At 48.6% G+C, this 23,216-nt stretch overlaps 1 protein-coding gene across 2 annotated transcripts in view; it reads left to right on the top strand.

Annotated features, from left to right (window-relative positions):
- Positions 1-23,216, top strand: part of BRCA1 (BRCA1 DNA repair associated) — a 238,841-nt gene that overhangs the window by 65,653 nt on the left and 149,972 nt on the right. The gene's annotated exons all lie outside the window — the stretch shown is intronic.

Raw genomic sequence — 23,216 nt, 5'->3', positions numbered from 1 at the left:
GGTGTTATCAGTATGGAAGGCGCCATGGATATTGCTCTCCTGCCTACCCCCCTAGCCTTAAGGTACCGTCACACTTAGCGATGCTCCAGCGATCCCACCAGTGATCTGACCTGGCAGGGATCGCCGGAGCGGCGTTACATGGTTGCTGGTGAGCTGTCAAACAGGCAGATCTCCTTAGCGATCAGAGATCAGCCACCAGCGACCCTAGGTAACGTCGCTGTGCTTGGTAACAATAGTACACATCAGGTTACTAAGCAAAGCGCTTTGCTTATAGTTACCCGATGTGTACCTTGACTACGTGTGCAGGGAGCCGGCTTCTAGAAGCTGCGGACGCTTGTAACCAAGGTAAATATCGGGTAACCAAGCAAAGCCTTTGCTTGGTTATCCGATGTGTACCTTGGTTACCAGCGTCCGCAGAAGCCTGCTCCCTGCACATTCTGATCGTTGCTATCTCACTGTCAAACACAGCGATGTGTGCTTCACAGCAGGAGAGCAACAACCAAAAAATGGTCCAGGACATTCAGCAACGACCGTCGACCTCACAGCAGGGGCCAGGTCATTGCTGGATGTCACACACGCTAGCAAGGTCGCTGTTGCGTCACAAAAAACGTGACTTGGCAGCGATGTCGCTAGCGATGTTGCTTAGTGAGACATGGCCTTTAAAAATACCAGCCCTCAGCTGCCCAGAATTGTCGCATCCATAAAATGTGACAATCTTGGGCTTTATCCAGCTCATCCCAATTGCCCTGGTTCTCTGCCAATCGGGGTAATATAAGGCGTTAATGACAGCTGTGATTTGTCAGCTGCCATTAAGCTCTAGATTAGTAATGGGAGATGTCTGAGACCCCCCACCCCCATTACTAATCCTGTAAGTGAAAAGGAAATAAAAAAGCGCACACAAACAAACAAACAAACAAACAAACACACACACTCAATCCTTTATTTGAAATGAAATACACACACCCTTTTTCATCCCTTTATTAACCCCCAAAACGCCCTTGCAGATCCGACATAATGAATATGAAGCCCAATGACTGTCCCAGCACTACTACATGCGGAGCCTGGAGATAAAGAAAACATGTCCGCTTTTTGCAGGCTCTGGGAAAGACTGACAGCACTGGGGAACTGGCTGTGAGTAGCTGACATCACTCAGTTCACTGGAGGTTACACCCGGGCTTCCCCGCTGCTCTTGGTGACAGTGCTGTCGTATTGCGTGTCACGGCTGTTATGGCCATAGTGGAATTTACCCATTTTGGTTCCTTTGTTATCCTAAGCCATTTTGATCTCAATTAAGAAAACTTGCAGTAAAAATGCTGAAAGTTTTGACATCTTGCATTTTTTTTAAAACCTCAATCATTTTGTTGTAACAGTAAATCGGTGTGATTTCCAGATGAAAAATGCACAGAAAACACACGTCAACAACTCTACATCTGAACAAACCCTAAGGGAGCTGCATATTGGAGTTTTCATAGGGCCTACTTAGGTTTTTATTTTTCTCTCCATTATTATTTAGTGTGAAATTGGAGTTTTTTTTATGACTGATAGGACAGATATTTTTTTTTTTTTTTTTAAATTTGAAAACTGAAATAAAATGCCTGCAAAGAGGGAGACAGTAATTTCACACTGGTAAGTTGGCATCCACGGAAAAGTAAAAATAACTCCAACTAAGTACACATCCAATAATGAGTGCACTATTCTCAAAAAGACAAACAGGCTACATGAGATGTAAAAACAATCGGTGTTGGAAATTAGGAGTGTTTTGGATGATCACCACTGAGCGCTCAGTGTGATGTTTTCTAGAATTCCATGAATAAGACCTTATGACTATTTTTTATGTCGAAACGCTGGATGAATTGTTTTCTGTTTTACTGTTCTGTGGATACCACCTGCGAAGTGAATTTTAAAACTGCGAAAATAAAGATGTAAGTTTTTATGCTTACCTTGCCTGTGATCCGCTGGATTTTTTTTTTTTTCTATTTCATTTTGATGTTTTCTTGGGTTACACATTGAGAGCTTATTTTTGTTTAACACCACTATTTCTCCTTTTAACAGTTAGGCTCGGCCTACACATTGATTTTGGCTGTGATACAGGTCGCAGATCAACGAGTTGCTCTATGCTGCTGTTACATCCCGACGTTATGGAGATCAAAGGAGACATATTGCGACCCCATAGGGTACTGTTACTGCCTGTTGGAGTTTCGGTACACTTGGGGTCATGATCTGACCACATTGATGCGTAATGCAGCAGTGTACCAAAGACATGCTGTGATTTTTTGAATGTGTGAACTGTGTTGTGACCTAAATGACTATATAGCCCCATTCTTAAGTGATTGAACAAGTTTTAAATATGGGGGGTCATCCAGCACCTCTTTTACATTGGGATATTAGAGGCACAGCTGAAGTGATGACAGTTGGCTGCTAAGGCTTGTCTCACACATCCATTTTTTGCCGTCAGGCACAATCCGGCGAAATCGGATAAAACTGATCCATTTTATTCCCCATTGACTTGTATTAGCGCCGGATTGTGGAGGGCCTTGCGTTGCATGCGGCGTCTGCCAGATCTGGTGAAATTTTTTCGTCCGGCTGCCGGAAAGGACGCTGCATGCAGTGTTTTTTGTCTCTGGCAAAAAACCGGACCACGCCGAATCGGTGCCATCTGGCATGTTGTATAATTGAAGCCTATGGGCACCGGATGCATTGTCATCCAGCATATGACGTAATCCAACTATGGATCCGGTTTTTTGAACTGCGCATGCTCAGTATCACAACAGATCCGTCAAAAAACGGAAGGACCGCATAGAAAAAACTGGACAGATCATTTTATTTCGCCGGATCCGTCGCATCAGTTTTTTTGCCGGATTGTGCCTGACGCCAAAAACCGGATGTGTGAAACCAGCCTAACCCGGTCTCGTGAATGCCAGCGTACATCGTGTATTTGTCCTATTATTTAGGATAGGTGCCTGCTCCAGATGCCTATCAAGCGGCCACTGGACATAACCGCAGAATCATATTCTGATGTGGAAGATAGTCGCTGAATAACTTCTTTTATTCTAAACGTTTCTTACATGAATTGTCTAGAAAGCCTGCATTACAATCTGAAGGTCAGGTATGTATCACTGTAAAACAATGTCTCTTGCTTGGAGCTGGTAGTCAATTTTCTGAATTAACTCAATATATGTGCGTTATTATCTTGCTGGCTTTTTTGACTTGCACATGACGGATGGATGTCCTAGCAAATAGTGTTTGTGTCCCCGGAATTTGTCAGATGTGACTATGCGCCATTGTTCTTATTTTAAACAATCACTGTACACCATGTAAGCGTTCCCTTAGTTAGTCTGATTTATTTTGAGTTCTTCTTTGTTCTGCCCTTATCCATTACTCTACGACCTTTCTTTTCATCCTTGCGAAATTATTTTTGGAAAGGGCTGTCTTCAGTTTTGAAGTTTTTAGTCTTTGTAACAGTGACCTTTTCTAAATTGCTTTTGCATGCATTGGGCAAAATGGGCCCAGATATATCAGATTTTCATTGGAATTTGGAGAATCGTGTCGTTTTTGTTTAGTAAACAATGAATATAATTATGCAGATATAATGTGACTGACTAAGTCATACTGGGACTCCTACATTATGAAAAGGACTGCACTTTGAAAAGCTGTGAATTTAGGAATTTTAGCATTTGCATTATAGGTTACTGGACCTAACATTTCTCCAAACCTCCAACATTTTTTTTTTTTTTTTTACCAAATAAAGTTCACTGAGGAAATATAATGTATCACCTACATTACTGATACAAAATGCCAAAATTTAATGTCTAATAAGCTATTACCAGGCACAAAACTAAACATATTTAATACATATATATTTTGTACATAGTAATGCATGTAGTGCATTGCATGTGAGGTCTCTTGGTTGTAGAGGCTAGTGATGAGTGAGCACTACCATGCTCGGGTGCTTCGTACTTGTTAAGAGCAGTTGGAATAAAACACCCGAGTATAATGTAAGTCAATGGGGGGATCAAGCATTTTGCCGGAACATTTTTGGAGCTCAGGGTTCCTCATCATCTTGATCTGCACAGGGGAAGCACCTTGGTTACCTTTCCTCTTCCCAATGGATTCTATCTCCCCAGATTCATGTTCCAGTTTGGAATCTTAGATCCATATTAGTCCCCCCCCCCCCCCAGTCATCAATTTCCAGCACAGGAGTTGAGTCTGCCAATCAGGCCGAAGATTCCTCAGGAACATAGACAAACTACCTTTAGGTTCACTCCAGTGGACCCCCCCTTTGGATCAGGATGTAAGCCATTCGGTGGAAGTAGAAAAATCAATGTTTGACCAGTGAAACCCACATGGAACTTTCTCCTAAGTGGGCGGCCACCTTGGGGCAATCAGAGATCTTTGGGTTAGGGAAGTCCTCTCTATGTGTTACAGGATAGAGTTCACCACCCTACCTCAGGATTGTTTTGCTCATTCTCGTCTTCCAGCACGAGTTTATTTTGATTGAGCCATAGTTTACCTGCTTAGGGCAGGGCTGATTTGTAGGAGTTCCCTTTTCAGAGCGCTTCAGGAGATTTTAGTTGAACCTATTCGTTATCCCCCATAAAGGACGGCTCAGTACAGCCAATTTTAGATTTAAAGCATCTGAACAAATGGGTTCAGCTTTGTCACTTCAAGATGGAGTCGCTTCGGTCTGTGGTCGCATTCATGACATGACATGACAATTCCTTTCATTGCTAGATTTTTCAGGACGCTTATCTGCATGTGCCAATTTTTCAGGCCCATCAACGTTTTCTCCTCTTTGCAGTCAGGTAGCATCACTATCGGTGCACTATCGGTGCAATTTGGGCTGGCCACAACGCTAAGAGGGTTTCACAAAAATCCTGGCCTTTTTAATGGCACTGCTAGGGTCAAGGGTGATAATTAACTTTCCCTATCTGTACAATATCCTTGTCAAGGCGCCTTAGGGGTGCTTCACACACAGCAAGCTCGCTGCCGAGATCGCTGCTGAGTCACGCTTTTTGTGACGCAGCAGTGACCTCATTAGCGATCTCGCTGTGTGTGACACTGAGCAGCGATCTGGCCCCTGCTGCGAGATCGCTGCTCGTTACACACAGCCCTGGTTCGTTTTCTTCAAAGGCGCTCTCCCACTGTGACACACAGATCGCTGTGTGTGACAGCGAGAGAGCGACAAATGAAGCGAGCAGGGAGCAGGAGCCGGCGTCTGACAGCTGCGGTAAGCTGTAACCAAGATAAACATCGGGTAACCAAGGTGGTTACCCGATATTTACCTTAGTTACCAGCCTCCGCCGCTCTCACGCTGCCTGTGCTGCCGGCTCCGGCTCTCTGCACATGTAGCTGCTGTACACATCGGGTTAATTAACCCGATGTGTACTGTAGCTAGGAGAGCAAGGAGCCAGCGCTAAGCAGTGTGCGCGGCTCCCTGCTCTCTGCACATGTAGCTGCATTACACATCGGGTTAATTAACCCGATGTGTACTGTAGCTAGGAGAGCAAGGAGCCAGCGCTCAGTGTGCGCGGCTCCCTGCTCCCTGCACACACAGCTAAGCGGTGTGCGCTGGTAACTAATGTAAACATCGGGTAACCATACCCGATGTTTACCTTAGTTACCAGTGTCCGCAGCTTCCAGACGCCGGCTCCGTGCAAGCGCAGCGTCGCTTGCACGTCGCTGCTGGCTGGGGGCTGGTCACTGGTCGCTGGTGAGATCTGCCTGTTTGACAGCTCACCAGCGACCATGTAGCGATGCAGCAGCGATCCTGACCAGGTCAGATCGCTGGTCGGATCGCTGCTGCATCGCTAAAGTGTGAAGGTAGCCATACTTTGCTCATAATCTGGAAAGTCTGCAGATCTATTCTTCAGACCCTTGAGCAATTCGTTTGGATTGTCAAAAGGACAAAGTCTGTTTTGGTCTCAATGTAGCGGTTACAATTTCAACGTATCTTGTTCGACACTATTTACTGTATTTTTCTTTGTCGCTCCATTGGGAGACCCAGACAATTGGGTGTATAGGCTATGCCTCCGGAGGCCGCACAAAGTATTACACTAAAAAGTGTAACGCCCCTCCCCTTCTGCCTATACACCCCCCGTGCTCCCACGGCCTCCTCAGTTTTTATGCTTTGTGCGAAGGAGGCAGACATGCACGCACAGCTCCATAGATTGGTCAGCAGCAGCTGCTGACTATGTCGGATGGAAGAAAAGTGGGCCCATATAGGGCCCCCAGCATGCTCCCTTCTCACCCCACTCTTGTCGGCGGTGTTGTTAAGGTTGAGGTATCCATTGCGGGTACGGAGGCTAGAGCCCACATGCTGTTTTCCTTCCCCATCCCCCTTAGGGCTCTGGGTGAAGTGGGATCCTATCGGTCTCCAGGCACTGAGACCGTGCTTCATCCACAACTCCTGGGAGCCTGCTGGATAGGAGCCGGGTATCGTTCAGGGACATGGCCCTGCTACTTGGAGGTACTCTGTGTCCCCGTGGGGACCGAGCACAGCAACACTCCAGCATTGCTGGGTGTGCTAGTGCACCGGGGACCGCGGCGCTGACCGGGTTAAATGTGCCATTACACACTCAGCGTCGCTGAGTGTGTTTATGTAGGGGGACTACCGCGCTGACCGCCGCCGCCATGTTTAACACTGAGGCGCGGCTGGGACTTGTAGTGCGCCGGGGACTTCCGCGCGGCCGCGCTTTTACGGCGGCCGCGCTTATTACTCGAGTCCCCGGCTTCTGCGGCCTAGTCTTTCTTCCTCCCGCCCACAGCCCTGACAAGCAGGGGAAGGGCGGGACGCTGTACAGACGAGCAGCAATGAGGGCTGGAGAATGCTTTGCATACTCCACCCCCCTCACTGTGTACTGTGGGGCACCAGTTCCCGCACTTTCTGGGTCACGCCCACGGCTCCCTCCTCTCCTCAGGACGCCGGCAGCCATTCCTGTCAGCTCCTCGGACGCTGCAGAGGGGGACAAATTCTGGGAGACCCAGGCAGGGATTCTGGTGGCCTCACAACCGCTTTAAGCGGGTGGTAAGCAGCACCTGTGGTGCTAGCCCCATTGTGCAGAAGTGTAATTATATGTTTATGGTATATACTTTACACTGTATAGTGCACAGTTGTTTTCTGGCTATATATCCCTATTGTGTTGCTCAGGGAAGACAATAGCATGGCGCCCACAAAAGGCAGGGGTGCCAAAACACAGGCTTACTATGCTGCCTGCGCCGCATGTACGACGCCGCTACCGGCAGGTTCCACTGACCCTCATTGTGTGCACTGCTCGGCCCCTACTGCACTTGCTCAGCCGGAGCCTCTGCTAAGAGGGGCCCAGGGGGAGCCACCTGCTGACACTCTCCAGGTGACAGGGACGGAGTTTGCAGTCTTTACGGATAAACTCTCTGAAACTATGGCTAAGATACTAGAAGCCTTGCAGTCCAGACCGGTATCTCAGCACAGGGACTCTGTTGAATCATTGTTCCCTGGCCCCCCTCAGTTGGACCAACAATGTCCCCCCGGGGTATCTCATAGATCCCAGGCTGGGGGCTCTGACACGGACCCCAGCCCCAGACCGATTAAGCGAGCTCGCTTGGAGATTCCCTCGACATCATCATATTGTTCAGGGTCTCAGCGGGGGGAATCTCTGGTTGATGACGCGGAGACAGCTGATCAGGATTCTGATCCTGGGGCCGCTCTCAATCTTGATACTCCGGACGGGGACGCCATAGTGAACGATCTTATTGCGTCCATCAATCGAATGTTGGATATTTCTCCCTCAGCTCCTCCGGTGGAGGAGTCAGCTTCTCAGCAGGAGAAATTCCTTTTCAGGTTTCCCAAGCGTGCACCGAGTATGTTTCTGGACCACTCTGATTTCAGAGAGGCAGTCCAGAATCACCATGATTGTCCAGATAAGCGTTTTTCTAAGCGCCTTAAGGATACACGTTATCCCTTTCCCCCTGACGTGGTCAAAGGTTGGACTCAGTGTCCCAAGGTGGATCCTCCAATCTCCAGACTGGCGGCTAGATCCATACTTGCAGTGGAAGATGGGGCTTCACTCAAAGATGCCACTGACAGGCAGATGGAGCTCTGGTTGAAATCCATCTATGAAGCTATCGGCGCTTCTTTTGCCCCAGCATTCGCAGCCGTATGGGCGCTACAAGCTATATCAGCAGGTCAAGCGCAAATTGACGCAGCCACACGCACTTCCGCGCCGCAGGTGGCGTCCATAACCGCTCAGACGTCGGCAATGGCGTCTTACGCGATTAATGCTGTCCTGGACTCTGCGAGCCGTACGGCGGTTGCATCCGCCAATTCGGTGGTACTCCGCAGGGCCTTGTGGCTACGGGAATGGAAGGCAGATTCTGCTTCCAAAAAGCGCTTAACTAGTTTGCCAATTTCTGGCGACCGATTGTTTGGCGAGCGTTTGGATGAAATCATCAAACAATCCAAGGGGAAGGATACATCCTTACCCCAGCCCAAACCGAACATACCCCAACAGAGGAGGGGGCAGTCGAGGTTTCGGTCCTTTCGGGGCGCGGGCAGGTCCCAATTCCCCTCGTCCAAAAGGCCTCAGAAAGATCAAAGGAACTCTGATTCATGGCGGTCTAAGTCACGTCCTAAAAAGACCACCGGAGGTGCCGCTACCAAAGCGGCTTCCTCATGACTTTCGGCCTCCGCAATCTGCATCCTCGGTCGGTGGCAGGCTCTCCCGCTTTTGCGACACCTGGCTGACACGGGTAAAAGACCGCTGGGTGAGAGACATTCTGTCTCACGGTTACAAGATAGAGTTCACCTCTCGTCCCCCGACTCGATTCTTCAGGTCATCCCCGCCTCCCGAGCGAGCCGAGGCTCTTCTGCAGGCGCTGGGCACTCTGAAGGCAGAAGGAGTGGTGGTCCCTGTTCCTCTTCAGCAACAGGGTCACGGTTTTTACTCCAACCTGTTTGTGGTCCCAAAGAAGGACGGGTCTTTCCGTCCTGTCCTGGACCTGAAACTGCTCAACAAACACGTAAAGACCAGGCGGTTCCGGATGGAATCCCTCCGCTCCGTCATCGCCTCAATGTCCCAAGGAGATTTCCTTGCATCGATCGATATCAAAGATGCTTATCTCCACGTTCCGATTGCTCCAGAGCACCAGCGCTTCTTGCGCTTCGCCATAGGAGACGAACACCTGCAGTTCGTGGCACTGCCGTTCGGCCTGGCAACAGCCCCACGGGTTTTCACCAAGGTTATGGCTACTGTAGTAGCGGTCCTCCACTCTCAGGGTCACTCGGTGATCCCTTACTTGGACGATCTCCTGATCAAGGCACCCTCTCAAGAGGCATGCCAACACAGCCTCGACGCTACTCTGGAGACTCTCCAGAGTTTCGGGTGGATCATCAATTTTCCAAAGTCAAATCTGACACCGGCCCAATCGCTGACATATCTTGGCATGGAGTTTCATACCCTCTCAGCGATAGTGAAGCTTCCGCTGATCAAGCAGCGGTCGCTACAGAAGGGGGTACAATCTCTCCTTCAAGGTCAGGCACACCCCTTGAGGCGCCTCATGCACTTCCTGGGGAAGATGGTGGCAGCAATGGAGGCAGTCCCTTTCGCACAGTTTCACCTGCGTCCTCTTCAATGGGACATCCTTCGCAAATGGGACAGGAAGCCGACGTCCCTCGACAGGAACGTCTCCCTCTCTCAGGCGACCAAAGCTTCCCTTCGGTGGTGGCTTCTTCCCACTTCATTATCGAAGGGGAAATCCTTCCTACCCCCATCCTGGGAGGTGGTCACGACGGACGCGAGTCTGTCAGGGTGGGGAGCGGTTTTTCTCCACCACAGGGCTCAGGGTATGTGGACCCGGCAAGAGTCCTCACTTCAGATCAATGTTCTGGAAATACGGGCAGTGTACCTTGCCCTGAAAGCGTTCCAGCAGTGGCTGGAAGGCAAGCAGATCCGAATTCAGTCGGACAATTCCACAGCGGTGGCATACATCAACCACCAAGGCGGCACACGCAGTCGGCAAGCCTTCCAGGAAGTCCGGCGGATCTTGATGTGGGTGGAAGCCACGGCCTCCACCATCTCTGCAGTTCACATCCCGGGCGTGGAAAACTGGGAAGCAGATTATCTCAGTCGCCAGGGCATGGACGCAGGGGAATGGTCCCTTCACCCGGACGTGTTTCAGGAGATCTGTTGCCGCTGGGGGGTGCCGGACGTCGACCTCATGGCGTCCCGGCACAACAACAAGGTACCGACGTTCATGGCACGGTCTCAAGATCCCAGAGCTATGGCGGCAGACGCCTTAGTTCAGGATTGGTCGCAGTTTCAGCTCCCTTATGTGTTTCCTCCGCTGGCACTGTTGCCCAGAGTGTTACGCAAGATCAGGGCCGACTGCCGCCGCGTCATCCTCGTCGCTCCAGACTGGCCGAGGAGGTCGTGGTACCCGGATCTGTGGCATCTCACGGTCGGCCAACGGTGGGCACTACCAGACCGACCAGACTTGCTGTCTCAAGGGCCGTTTTTCCATCTGAATTCTGCGGCCCTCAACCTGACTGTGTGGCCATTGAGTCCTGGATCCTAGCGTCTTCAGGATTATCTCAAGAGGTCATTGCCACTATGAGACAGGCTAGGAAACCAACGTCCGCCAAGATCTACCACAGGACGTGGAAAATTTTCCTGTCATGGTGCTCTGCTCAGAGTTTTTCTCCCTGGCCTTTTGCCTTGCCCACTTTTCTGTCCTTCCTTCAATCTGGACTGGAAAAGGGTTTGTCGCTCGGCTCCCTTAAGGGACAAGTCTCAGCGCTCTCTGTGTTTTTCCAGAAGCGCCTAGCCAGACTTCCACAGGTACGCACGTTCCTGCAGGGGGTTTGTCACATCGTTCCGCCTTACAAGCGGCCGTTAGAACCCTGGGATCTGAACAGGGTGCTGATGGCTCTTCAGAAACCACCATTCGAGCCAATGAGGGATATTTCTCTCTCACGCCTTTCGCAGAAAGTGGTTTTCCTAGTAGCAGTCACCTCTCTTCGGAGAGTGTCTGAGCTAGCAGCGTTGTCGTGCAAAGCCCCTTTCCTGGTGTTTCACCAGGACAAGGTGGTTCTGCGTCCGGTTCCGGAATTTCTCCCCAAGGTGGTATCCCCCTTTCATCTCAATCAGGATATCTCCTTACCCTCTTTTTGTCCTCATCCAGTTCACCAATGTGAAAAGGATTTGCACTTGTTAGATCTGGTGAGAGCACTCAGACTCTACATTTCTCGTACGGCGCCCCTGCGCCGCTCGGATGCACTCTTTGTCCTTGTCGCTGGCCAGCGTAAAGGGTCACAGGCTTCCAAATCAACCCTGGCTCGGTGGTTCAAGGAGCCAATTCTCGAAGCTTACCGTTCTGCTGGGCTTCCGGTTCCCTCAGGGCTGAAGGCCCATTCTACCAGAGCCGTGGGCGCGTCCTGGGCTTTGAGGCACCAGGCTACGGCTCAGCAGGTGTGTCAGGCGGCTACCTGGTCGAGCCTGCACACTTTCACGAAACACTATCAGGTGCATACCTATGCTTCGGCGGATGCCAGCCTAGGTAGACGAGTCCTTCAGGCGGCGGTTGCCCACCTGTAGGAAGGGGCCGTTTTCCGGCTCTATTACGAGGTATTAATTTACCCACCCAGGGACTGCTTTTGGACGTCCCAATTGTCTGGGTCTCCCAATGGAGCGACAAAGAAGGGAATTTTGTTTACTTACCGTAAATTCCTTTTCTTCTAGCTCCAATTGGGAGACCCAGCACCCGCCCCTGTTTTTTTTGTGTACACATGTTGTTCATGTTGAATGGTTTCAGTTCTCCGATATTCCTTCGGATTGAATTTACTTTAAACCAGTTTATAATTTTTTTCCTCCTTCTTGCTTTTGCACCAAAACTGAGGAGCCCGTGGGAGCACGGGGGGTGTATAGGCAGAAGGGGAGGGGCTTTACACTTTTTAGTGTAATACTTTGTGCGGCCTCCGGAGGCATAGCCTATACACCCAATTGTCTGGGTCTCCCAATTGGAGCTAGAAGAAAAGGAATTTACGGTAAGTAAACAAAATTCCCTTCTTTTTGACTATAAGACGTACCGGACCATAAGACGCACCCTGGTTTTAGAGAAGGAACATACAATTTTAAGCCAAAAATGTGGTCATGACACACTGTTATGGGGCGAGGATCTGCTGCTGACACTGTTATGGGGGTAATGTCCCCAAATTCTCTACTAAGGTACCCCATCCTGGTAATGATCCTCCTGCCTTGTATATGATCCCCATCCTTGTATGGCCCCCATCCTGTTATATACCCCCATCCTGCTCATATACCCCCATCCTGCTCATAATATACCCCCATGCTGGTATGTTCCCCCATCCTGCTATATACCCCATCCTGGTATATGGCCTGTATTCTATGCGACAGAAAAAAAATAAACGTTTATACTCACCTTTACATACTCCAGCAGCATTGATCATCTTCCTCTGTGTCAGCAGCAGCGCCGCTGACCTGTGTGGAGCCGTCACTGTTCCCCTGCAGCATCGCAGTGTCCTCCTGTCTGCTGGCTTGCTGCTGTGTGTGGAGACTAGCGGTGCGCACAGGGATGACAACATCGCTGTGCTCACAGTTCTCTACACAGATCAGCGGGCCGGCAGACAGGAGGACATCACGATGCTGCAGGGGAACGGTGAGTATACCATACTTATTCACTGCCCCCGCGCTGATGATGATGCTCGGGGGGCAGTGAATATAGCCGCACATGATCACTCCAGGCTGTAGTTGCCAGGGGTGATCACGTGGGCCGGCTGTTCACTATGCGCGCACCACCCGCCCATCATCCCGCCCACCTGTCAGTGCCGGCTTCAGCGCTGAGAGATGACGGGCGGGAGGATGCGTGCATACGAAATGAACGGGCCCACGTGGTCACGGCAATCGCTGCACAGCCTGCTCGTGCCGCCAATGACCCAGTCCACCGCAGCACCCTCATTCCCTGCAGCCCTACATTCAGACTATAAGATGTACCTCCCACTTTCCCCCAACATTTGGGGGAAAAAAAGTGTGATTTATAGTCCGAAAAATACGGTAAGTATCAGTATTTCTTCTGGAGGAGAAGAGATTATCTGATAGGCTTGGGGAAGCATCTCTTCGTTATGCACAAGTGTCCTAGGAAAAATAATGGCAGCATTCAAGGTGGTTCCATTTGCTCAATTTTGGTCCAGAATGCTGCAGGAAACCCTTCTAGCATCTTGTGACAGATCAATACAGTCCCTGGATCTTGCCTTTCGTTGTTGTTGGTATGTCAAGTGGTGACCAACGTCTGCCCTGGTGATTTGGGGTCGCTCCTTTGGCCCCATTTAGTGGCAGGTGCTCACCACAGATGCTAGTCTTTCCAACTGGAGAACGGTCTTCCGTCATTTGATGTTCCAGGAAGTTTGGAGCAGCCAAGAGAGACTTCTCCCGATCAATGTGTTAGAACTAAGAGCAGTTCGTGTAGCCCTTTTTCATTGGCAGCGCTTAGTCCAAGGACAATGTTACTACAGTGGCCTATATCAATCACCAAGGAGACACATGAAGCTCATCTTCCATGATGGAGGTCACAGAAATTTTAGAATGGGTAGAAGACAAAATTCCATTAATTTCAGCTGTTCACATACCAGGGGTGGACAAATAAAAGGTAGACTTAAGTTTCCAAGTCTTTCTCAATCTGAGTGTTTTCCACCATTAAAATAAAAACACTTATATTCCTTCAGTTTCAGCTGTCTCGTCGCTCGCTCTCCCGTGGCTCACGTGAAGTTAAGTCACACGAGCCTTGCGCCCAATCAGTGCCAGCTTCCCTCTTACTGCTGTCGACATATCAAACATCAATGGGAAGTGAGTGGCCAGCGCAGCTCTGGCTTCTTCTTGATGATCGATTGATCAGAAGACAGAGGGAAACTGGTGCTGATTGGACGCAGGGCTTTCATGACGTAACAACTTCACGTGAGCCCCGGAGAGGCAATGCTGACACCGCTGATAAAGTGCAGGTACTGAAAGTGAGTATAGATGTTTTTATTTTAACAGGGGAGAACATGCAGTTTGAGAAGGGGTTGTCAGAGTGGTGGCAACCCATTTTGGTTTCCATGTAGAAGATGCTTCATTTTTAGATATTTCAATTATTTAGCTGGCACTGCATTGCTGCTCTGCAGCCCAATTGACCGATAGCCTGAGGGACCCCTTTCCTCTTTCTAACCACTTAGATGCTTTAGTATTTGTTGACTGCTGCATCTTGGGGATTAAACTGCTGGGACTGGTGCATACCATGATCTTCAGCAGGAACCCAGCCAGACTGATCTTGTGAGTCATACTGCAGTATCTTCAAGATGAGCTTGCCTTTATATAAACGTTATGGAGCTGGAATTGAACCCTGCACAGACAGATGTATATGCATATAAATCATGGCGCAGAAAGGGAATAAAACATGGAACACAAACGGAGCAAATGGCTAAATGTTTCATATTTATGGCTAAAATGTTTTGTTCCGTTTGTTAATATTTTCTTTTCCCCTGACAGTCGGTACTGCTCTTCCATATTGATCTGTATGATTTTATACACTAGTGTGAAGGATGGCTTTCTACAACTGTCTAATCTGTGTTTGTGTGTGGGGTGGTCTTATAAATTTACATAAGCAATAAAGAGCTGAATGGAGCCCCATTACCCTGCTTCACAGTCTTGCTCTTGATAAGCATATTTGCAGCAGTCTTGAGCTCTGTGTTCTTGCCTGTGTCTTGAGCACACGTGATGTGATATCTGCCAGCTCAGGCTGTTCCTCTTCCTCGGACAGTTTAATTTACTTTGGCTGCCTGCTCAAACATCTAAATTGGTATTTGGAGATCTTCTGATCCATGGAGACTGCACAGCTCATTTAACTATCAGCGCACAGCCAAGCTGCCGCTTTTACCTTTAGGCCAATGAAGAGTGTGCTGATTCTTCCCCTGTATCTGCAGGGATAACAGAAACCCATAGAAAAGCTTTAAATATTGATAAAGGGTCAAGGTGTAAACCGGTAAAGATGAAAAAGTTCTTCTCCTGATAAAGCCAGACCGCATGTCTGAGATATCCAAAATGTTGTCTTCCAAAATACGTAAGGGTAAGTTCACACAGTGCGTTTTTCGCGGCGTTTTTGCGCAGTTTTCGGGTGCGTTTTTGCTCAGAAAACTGCATGACTTTGCTTCCCCAGAAAAGTCTGAGTTTTCATTTTTTTTCATTCGTTTTTTTTCAGCTGCGTTTTTGTGGTGCCACAAAAACGCAGCATGTCAATTATTCCCGCGTTTTTCACTGCGCTTTTCATCCATTGAGTGCAATGGGATGTTGAAAGACGCAATGAGAAACGCAAATAGCTGCGTTTTGGTGCGTTTCTAAGACCAAAAACGCAGCTATAAACGCAGGAGGTGGGTAGTAAAGTGACATGTACAGGAAGAGGATTCCTTCTGTCAGTAAACACAGAAGCGTGAATCCTTCCGGTACCGTCACCGCCGCGTCCACCTCCCGTCCTGGGCATGTATGCTGCCGTGCGGCGCCATGTCTGGGCGGGAGGTGGAAGCGGCTGCGAAAACAAAAGTGAACAGTAGAAAAAAAAAAAAAGTTATACTCACCTGTCTGCAGACTCCCGATGCCATGCCTGCTCCCAGATCCTCCTACCGGTATCGCCGCTCCGGGTGTGTGCAGTCTTCCCGGGTGCGTATGCCTGCAGGATGCAGGACCTGGCGATGGATCACCTGATGCAGTCACCTGACGCATCAGGTGATCGTAAGTCTCGGGGTGACGCCAGCGCCCGGCCGGTTATCAGCGGATGCGTCGGGAGACTTCATCCCTGATTACCGGCAGCTGCTGCAGCGATCGGACAGGATCAGACTCCCGCCCCATCGCTCTAGGAGCTGCCGGTAATCGGCACATAAGTGAGTATTTTTTTTTTTTTTTTGCACCAATGCATCAGCTGATTGTATAATCGGCTTTTATACAATCAGCTGCTGTGTGATGTGCTTCAGCCCCTAGAACCTGACACATCATCTGATCGCTTTGCCTTCCAGCAAACCGATCCAATGATATTGGATCCGGACTGGACGGCGCGGGACCCTTGACCCAGGATTACTGCGGAGGGGGGCTCTTTATTTCAATAAAGATGGAGTCACTAATTGTGTTGTGTTTTATTTCTAATAAAAATATTTTTCTGTGTGTTGTGGTTTTTTTTTTATCTTTACTAGAAATTCATGGTGGCCATGTCTAATATTGTCGTGACACCATGAATTTCGGGCTTAGGGCCAGCTATACAGCTAGCCCTAACCCCATTATTACCCAGCGAGCCACCCGGAATCAGGGCAGCTGGAAGAGTTGGATACAGCGCCAGAAGATGGCGCTTCTATGAAAGCGCCATTTTCTGGGGTGGCTGCGGGACTGCAATTCCCAGCGGGGGTGCCCAGAAAGCATGTGCACCCTGCACTGTGGATTCCAATCCCCAGCTGCTTAGTTGTACCCGGCTGGACTCAAAAATTGGGCGAAGCTCACGTCGTTTTTTTTTTCTTTTTTTTTTTTTCAATAGATTTTTATTGATTTTCAAATTATTAAAATACAGAAAGAAAAACACTGAAGAGATTTGATTAGTCACTTGCGCAATGGGAATCAGTATATCACTTTGGTAGGAATTTGATTCAGTACACTGTTAACATTCTGACAAGGTGTATCACCTGAATTGTCAGTAATAGCAAATCCCCCAATCAGGGAGTGATATAAATAATAAGAAATATCTTGTATATTCAGGCATGTATACAGGTGAGTTACCAATTTTGGTCTCCCAACATGGAGAACTCTTAATCCTAAAAGAAAAAAGAAGAACATTTGAAGTAGGGAAAGAAGAGGAGTAAACTATAAAGTAAGAGGAAATGAGGAGAAGAGGAAGAAACACGGAGCATTGCACTTTATGTCAGGATTTGCCGATATAGAGAAGAGGATAAGAACGCCTCCCAGTGAAACCAAGTCTTGGAAACTATATCTCTTTCTTGTTGGGAGCACGCGATCAGCGACTCCATACGGTAAATTGCAGCCACCTCCGCAAACCACTCCTCCATGGACGGGGGATCTAGCGATCTCCAGTGTCTGGGGATCACTGTTTTCGCAGCCTGTAATAGGTGTTTGAGCAATGATTTTTTATACTTGGATTTGGACATGGGGAACATGTATAGCAGGATTGCTTCTGGGGATGGCGGAACTAAGACTCCCGTTACTTCCAGAATAGTCTTGAGAACTCCTTTCCAAAAGGCGCTCAGGGTCGGGCACGACCACCATATGTGTGACATTGTTCTCACCTCTGCTCCGCAACGCCAGCATATATCCGGAACCCCTGGAAACCATTTATTTAATGTGATTGGAACCCTATACCACCTTGATAGGATCTTATAACTTGTCTCTTGTGATTTAGATGCTATAACTGATTTATGTGAGAGGGAAAAACATTTATCCCATTGGGTTTTCGTGAAGGTTTTCTGTAATTCTGATTCCCAAGCTTTACAAAATGGGGGCAGAGAGAGAAGGTCTTTTTCAAAGAGCAATTTGTAGATGACCGAGGTCGTGTGTGGAATAATAGATTTTGTAAGGCAGAGAGATTCAAATGTTGACAAGGGGCGTATTAGTGTTCCTTTCTCAGGGATTGACGCAAAAAAGTGTTGGAGCTGATTGTATTCAAATTCGTGGCGTGGATTGGGAGGAATGTCACCTAGGATCGTGTTGATTGGTAACAGTACCCCGTTAGGAGCAACGTGGCGTAGTCGTAGGGGACGGGTTTTGGGGCAGCCCAAAAACGTCGAAGCGGTACATCCCGGGCCAAACTTCGGGTTTCCTGAAATGGGGAACATAGGGCCGTTTCCATCCAGCAACTCTTTTTTCATATAGGGGCCGCTCAGGGTTTTCAGAGTGTTAGCTGTTGTGTAGGATATGTCTGGGCTATTTGGGGGAGGGGATGGGCGCAGCCACGGCAGGGCTCCAACCGGGGTCGGACACATATCCGTCGCCATCCGAACCCATAATTTCGACGCATGGTTATGGATTAAGTCCAGTACTCGGGCGTGTGCGACAGCTAAGTAATAACGACGACAATCCGGCAGGCCTGCCCCGCCCGCCTCTTTTCGGCGGATTAGGGTTTCCCAGCGGATTCTCGGATGTTTAGAGGCCCATACAAAGCACCTAAATTGGCGTTGTAGTCCGACCCAGAACGAAGCAGGAATGTAGGAAGGGATTGTGTTCAAAAGGTACAATAGCCTGGGAAGAATTGTCATTTTCAATATATTGATGCGCCCAAACCATGAGAAACATGTTCGTTCCCATGTGGTTAAGTTATTCTCCAGTCTTGAAAGGAATGGCTGAAAGTTCAGAGAGAACAATCTGGAGAGATCCGAGGGTAGACGAATGCCTAAGTAAGTAATGACATTGTCTGGTGGCCACTTGAATGGGTAATGTGTCTTTAGGTTGTTTACCAACTCACTAGAGAGGGATACATTAAGGGCCTCGGATTTGTCCATATTGATCTTGAAGTTGGACCAGCCACCAAATTTCTCCAGGAGGTCTAACAAGTTAGGCAGAGAGGTCGATGGGTTGGTTATGTAGATTAATAAATCGTCCGCGAATGCAGAACATTTGTATTCCTTTCCGGCTACTTTAATTCCCCGAATTTCTGGATTATTACGAATGGCTGCTAGGAGATGTTCCATAATTAGTATGTATAGTAACGGGGAGAGTGGGCAGCCTTGCCGCGTACCATTGTGGATGGTGAACGGGTCTGACAGTGAACCATTAATTTTTAGAGTAGCTTCTGGGGATTTGTACAATGAGAGAATTTTAGCAAGGAGTTTGGGGCCGATACCGACATGTGCGAGAGTTTGAGATAGAGATGACCATGAGATTCTATCGAAGGCCTTCTCTGCATCAAGGGATAGGATCATCATTGGAATTTTATGGGTCTTTGCGTGATGTATAATGTCTATAGATTTCAGGGTATTGTCCCGCGCCTCCCTGCCCGGAACAAAGCCCACCTGGTCAGGGTGGATCAGAGAGGGAAGCAATGGGTTTAGCCTGTTTGCTATCAGCTTTGCAAAGATTTTTAGATCGATATTCAATAGAGAAATTGGGCGGTAGCTCTTACAAACATGTGGGTCTTTCCCCGGTTTAGGGAGCACGGTGACATTCGCAGCTGTGGATTGGGGGGGGGGATGGGGAGGAGTCAGAGATGGAATTGAATGCTATCAGCATCAATGGGGATAGAAGGTCCGCTAATGTTTTGTAGAATTTCCCTGTAAATCCGTCTGGGCCTGGACTTTTGTTGCCAGGTAAATTTTTTATTACCCCCAGCAGTTCTGAGTGTTCAAAAGGGGTTTCTAGTTCGGTTATCAACTCTGGTCTCAAAGAGCTAAAAGGGGATGTGATGTTGTGTGTTGTTCCCTCCGGGGTGGGTAGGTTGTATAATTTTGAGTAATATGATCGGAAAGAATTCGATATCTCCGCCGTTGTATGGACCATGACATCATTGGGCCCTTTGATACTGGGAATGAAACTCTGGAGGCATTGTGAGCGCAGGGCTCTGGCCAACATCCTACCGGGTTTGTTACCAAATTCATAGAAACGACTACGTCCTACTTGGAGGTAACGCTTGTAAGACTCATCTAGTAATTTTTTAACTTACAACCTAGCTTTAAGTAAATCTCTCAGCGTTTCCGTCGAGAGCGCATTTTTATGGGCTAGCTCCAGATTGGTAACGGTTTGAAGTGCGGAACTAAGGACTTGGGCTTTGGCCTTTTTTAGTCGTGAGCCATGTTTAATAAGGACCCCCCTCAGAACACATTTGAGGGCCTCCCATTTAAAGATAGGGGCAGTCGTGTCGGATGAGTGATCAGAAAGGAAGTGTTTTATGGAGTCATGGATATCCGACAAACACACGGGGTCAGAGAGTAGACTTTCATTTAGGCGCCAAGGGCGTTTCATTTTGGAAAGGGAAGGAATCTGTAGTGAACAGTAAATTTGGGGCATGGTCAGACCACAAAATGTTACCGATGGATGTAGAGCACACCCATGGGAGAGCAGCATGTTGGACCATTATATAGTCAATCCGACTATGAGTCGTGCGGCGTGGAATAAAAGGTGTAATCTCTGACCATGGGGTGCTGTAGTCTCCAGACATCCTGTAATTGCAACCCGAAGAGGGCCTTTTTAATGTGTTTAATGGCTCTATATGAAATGTGTGATTTTTTTCTTTGAATTGTCAAGAACCGGATCCAGGGTAAGGTTGAGGTCTGTACACAGAATTATTGTGCCCTGTATCAAAGGGGATGAGATGTCCACCAAGTTTGATATAAAAGTGGCCTGGTCTTGGTTAGTGGCATATACATTTAGTAAGGTTATTGCTTGGCCTTCGATTGTCAAAGATAGAATAATATATCTGGCCTCTCTATCCTTCGTACAGCTGACAATTTGGTGGGGTAGGGATTTGTGGATAGCAATGGCCACCCCTTTAGATTTGTTACTAGGGTTATTGGCAAAGTGCCAACTAGTGTAGTGTTTGTTTGATGTTGGGGGGCATGATTTTCTTTAAAATGGGTTTCTTGAAAACAAATTATCTGTACCTTCTGCCGATGGAAGTGTTGTAGGATTTGCGCCCGTTTCTCCGGAGTGTTCAAGCCTTTGGCGTTGAAAGAGGCTATTCTTAATTCTGTCATTCAGACTGGGAGGAGTTTAGGATATGGTAACTGGAGTGGTTCGTGCAATGCCGTGAGGGGAAACAAAGATAGAAAGATTAGAGTATGTAGCGTTAATCAAGAAACAGTACGTTTAGAATCAGAGGTATAGCCTCTGTGCAAAAAAAAACCTAGAAAGATACTAGCGTTTAACAGGAGCTTGTACCACCTTGCACGGCAGGACAGAGGCTCACACCCTATGTGGGGCGAAGTCTGGTCAAGCAGCTAACAAGGCCGCACAGGAGCCTGCACAACACTGTAAGTGAATCATATTTATAACAAAACATAACTTAGCATCCACCGGCTAAATAAGGTGAAATATAGTTTGTGGGCAACATAGAATTATAGCTTTAGGTACACCCAGCTCAACCCTTAGACTTGGGGGATGAGTGTGTGTGACCAACCCAGAATTGCCACTGTCTCGTAAAGACTCTGTTGTGTCCAACCGAGACCCAGCCACCTCGTCATCCACTATCGTACGTCAAGCTCAGTATTATTCTCTACTCCCTCTTTTCTTTCAAACCTTCCGTTTAATTTAAGCAGGTATGCAAATGGGGTCAAAGTCCGGTTCTACGGAAGTGGTGTAGGCATTCATTTCGGCTGAGTCCTTAAGACGTGATTCTACGATCCGCGGTTGGGCCTCTTTTTTTCTCCTCCCTTTTTCCTGTCTCTGGGGGGGAGACCCGCTGGGGGACGGTCCAGGGATCTGGGGGGTCTCCCAGTCAGGCCCACTCCGTTTTCGGTAACCGCCACCCAGTCAGGTAGTTGTATATGGGGGAGCCACAGATTGGACAAAAAGCCCGGCAGGTCTCCGGGTGTTCGTAATGTGTAGGTTTGGGGGCCCTTCCGAACCGATAGGGAGAAAGGAAACCCCCATCTGAAAGGAATCTCTTTTTCTTGTAGAAGAGAGAGTAGCGGTTTGAGGGCCGCTCTCTGGGCCAAAGTATATCGGGACAAGTCTGGCATAATTCGGATAGGTTGACCCTGGTAGGAGAGTGGTTGTTTTTTACGCGCTGCTTGCAGAATTGATTCTTTAAGCTGGAAGAAATGGATCCGGCATATTATGTCTCTTGGTTGAGGGTTGTTTAGGTCTTGAGGCCGTAGTGCTCTATGGGCCCTATCTAATTCAATGAAGGTTCCAGGCGGGCGGCGTAATAGACCATTAAAAATGGACGTCAGAGTGGAAGGAATGTCTGTGTTGGGGATGGATTCTGGTAAACCTCTAATCCGCAAGTTATTTCTCCTATTTCTGTTTTCCAGATCATCTAGGTTAGATTGGAGGTTCTGTAATTGTGCAGAGTGGCGGTCGACCGTTTCTGTTAGTAATTGTATAGTTTTAGCCGAGTCGTCTCGAGACTGATTTAGAGAGTCCACTTTTGAAGAAAGATCTGTTAGCTCAACACAGAATTGTGCAAACTCTTGTTTGCATTCAGAGACAATCTGAGATGTTAGATTAGTTATATCTTGTTTGGTAGGCATTGACTGTAAGGGTACCTTCACACTTAGCGATGCAGCAGCGATCCGACCAGCGATCTGACCTGGTCAGGATCGCTGCTGCATCGCTACATGGTCGCTGGTGAGCTGTCAAACAGGCAGATCTCACCAGCGACCAGTGAACAGCCCCCAGCCAGCAGCGACGTGCAAGCGACGCTGCGCTTGCACGGAGCTGCCGTCTGGAAGCTGCGGAGACTGGTAACTAAGGTAAACATCGGGTATGGTTACCCGATGTTTACATTAGTTACCAGCGCACAGCTGTGTGTGCAGGGAGCAGGGAGCCGCGCACACTGAGCGCTGGCTCCTTGCTCTCCTACCATAGCTACAGTACACATCGGGTTAATTAACCCGATGTGTAATGCAGCTACATGTGCAGAGAGCAGGGAGCCGCGCACACTGCTTAGCGCTGGCTCCTTGCTCTCCTAGCTGCTGTACACATCGGGTTAATTAACCCGATGTGTACAGCAGCTACATGTGCAGAGAGCCGGAGCCGGCAGCACAGGCAGCGTGAGAGCTGCAGATGCTGGTAACTAAGGTAAATATCGGGTAACCACCTTGGTTACCCGATGTTTATCTTGGATACAGCTTACCTCAGCTGTCAGACGCCGGCTCCTGCTCCCTGCTCGCTTCATTTGTCGCTCTCTTGCTGTCACACACAGCGATCTGTGTGTCACAGCAGGAGAGCGGCTTTGAAGAAAACGAACCAGGGCTGTGTGTAACGAGCAGCGATCTCGCAGCAGGGGCCAGATCGCTGCTCAGTGTCACACACAGCGAGATCGCTAATGAGGTCACTGCTGCGTCACAAAAAGCGTGACTCAGCAGCGATCTCGGCAGCGAGCTCGCTGTGTGTGAAGCACCCCTAAAAGTATACGCAGGTCAGCTAGAGTGGCCGGTCTGTTTTCTCCCATGGTTGCATGTTTGGATTGCTCCTTATCTTCAGGATATTGTGTGTCCTGGCCGTCTGGGGCTGAGGAACTGTCTATCATAGTCGTAGTGACATTCCTTTGGT

This window comes from Anomaloglossus baeobatrachus, chromosome 5 (genome assembly GCF_048569485.1).
Source record: "Anomaloglossus baeobatrachus isolate aAnoBae1 chromosome 5, aAnoBae1.hap1, whole genome shotgun sequence".
Lineage (NCBI taxonomy): Eukaryota > Metazoa > Chordata > Amphibia > Anura > Aromobatidae > Anomaloglossus > Anomaloglossus baeobatrachus.
This window is presented reverse-complemented; position numbering and strand designations above follow the sequence as displayed.